The sequence below is a fragment of the Centropristis striata genome, chromosome 14 (assembly GCF_030273125.1).
Source record: "Centropristis striata isolate RG_2023a ecotype Rhode Island chromosome 14, C.striata_1.0, whole genome shotgun sequence".
In the NCBI taxonomy this organism is placed as follows: Eukaryota; Metazoa; Chordata; class Actinopteri; order Perciformes; family Serranidae; genus Centropristis; species Centropristis striata.
Window position 1 is genome coordinate 32,898,414 of NC_081530.1, and position 2,100 is coordinate 32,900,513.

Here is a 2,100-nt window from a genome sequence, read left to right on the forward strand (position 1 = left end):
CCCTCTGACTAACAGAGACACAACTTCTACTACATCATTTTATCAGAAAGATATAAAGTCTTAATCTGTGAGCTCACTTTCCTTACTTCAAAATGAGGTCATGACCTCATGACATTAGTTTTATTCTCTGTATTTGTCCTCTGTTTCACTCTGAAGGTGACAAGACAACAGCAACAACCACAGCTACAAGACGAACAACACCAGCAGCGACAACTGCACCTTCAAAGACAACAACAACAACAACAACAACAACAACCACAGCTACAACAAGACGAGAATCACAGGCAGCAACAACTGAACCTTCAACACCTCTGACAGAAACAGGTACAGACACTGAAGAAACACAGAAACTAAAAGTGCAATTTAATGAAAAAGATGAAACAGATCAAAACGTCAAATGATTGCTTTTTTTTTTTACATTTAAGTAAAAAAATAATTTTTACATTAAGTTATCTGTAATTCAACACACTTGGCTGTATATCTGAGCGTTGATTATAACCGGTGCTGTTTGAGCGTCTGATTCTGATTGTTTCTTGTCTTCCAGAAACTGGTTTTCTGTTGAGAATGGTTGTTCGTCCGGTGATTGTATTTCTCTATTTAATCATCATGATCAGCATCACTGTCAACACCTGGATAAAGGGTAATATAGCTTGATTTGATCTGAAAATATTCTGCAGTTCTGCTTCTTAATGCACTCTAATAACATCATGTTTAGAAACCAACCAGCCCTCCCAGACTGATGAAAAGTGAGACTTTTAAAAATGAATTGTGTTGCTGTGGCGCCACCTACAGGTGCAATGCCATCTAATTAATCTGCAGGGGTTAATGTTGATATGTGACCATTAATTTGCATTTGCATGATGCATTCAGCAATTATAGCAGTTTATGTAATTTAATTAATAGAATATAGAAAATATGAGTTAAAAGAGTGAAAACTGTAGAAGATCTGTCTGGGTCACATGTCTGTGGTTTATACTGATTCTGGTCTGTTTCTGACCACTAAAAGTTTTTTATTGCTGAACTCAACTGTTCTATAAACGACCACATGGTGGCACTGTTGCTGCTGTTGGATCTGCACCAAAAACTGATCACCTCTTTAATGGAAACACAGGAAGAAAAGGGCTAATTAAACTAAAAAAGGCAGGGTTTTAGGTATTTTGCAGACAGAGAAAGTGACAGTCATGTCTAATAATAACCCTGATCATAATGCTTTAAATGTTGATGCTGATAATTAAAAATTTTTTTTTTCATCTTCTCTCTTTTGCAGCTCATCTCATAGAAGCGACACAAAATGATCTCTGATCCCCCAACATTAGTCATTTCTTATACTTATACTGTAACTTGTACTATACCTGCTTTAACTTGTTCTTATTTTGAATCTTTAATTGTATCTAAATGTAATTGATGTGTTGTGTCTGCATTTTCTCTTGAAGTGTTTCTTGTTCTATGTAAATCACTCTGAAATGTCTTTTTGCTGAAATGTGACATACAAATGAACTGGCTTGCCCTAAACTCCTGATAATGTCTTCCTTGGATGCAGCCACAGAAATGTTAAATACACAGAGACACATTTAATGCACGTCTTAATCATGTTTCTAAGAAGCTGGAAAGCACATAGCACATGGCTTTATATCTCTGAGGTTTAAGGGCACCATTTATCACATTTTCAATGAGCCCAATGTCCTTCATGTGTGATGATGTTAGTGTGTGAAACTTGAGCTCAGTGTATAAAATGAGCTGCTGGGACCTCTAGGATAATCACAGCCTCATGAAACTTTACAACCACCAACTAGAGACCTGGAGCATCCAGACTGGAGACCTGGAGCATGCAGACACACTAGATCCACTATAAGGGGGTTTATCAGCAGACAACATAACACAAGTGCTCGCCATTAACTCTATGGAGTCTGGGGCTATTTTGTCCATTTTTGAATTATTTTCATCCTGCCTGTATTCACCACTTAAAAATGTTTAAATGCCATGTTGTATTTTTGTGTCTTTTTTTTAGTAATTTTGGTCATTTAATGTATTTTTCGGTCATTTTCTGTCTCTTTGTGTCAATTTTTGGTAATTTTGTGTTGTATTTTTGGTCATTTTGTG

At 36.3% G+C, this 2,100-nt stretch overlaps 1 long non-coding RNA gene across 1 annotated transcript; it reads left to right on the plus strand.

Moving 5' to 3' along the window:
• The first annotated feature begins 249 nt into the window (after positions 1-249).
• Positions 250-1,537, plus strand: LOC131985076 (uncharacterized). The gene is made up of 3 exons (XR_009395608.1): positions 250-324; positions 545-640; positions 1,268-1,537. It is a non-coding gene; the product is annotated as an uncharacterized LOC131985076 (long non-coding RNA).
• The last annotated feature ends 563 nt before the right edge of the window (positions 1,538-2,100 follow it).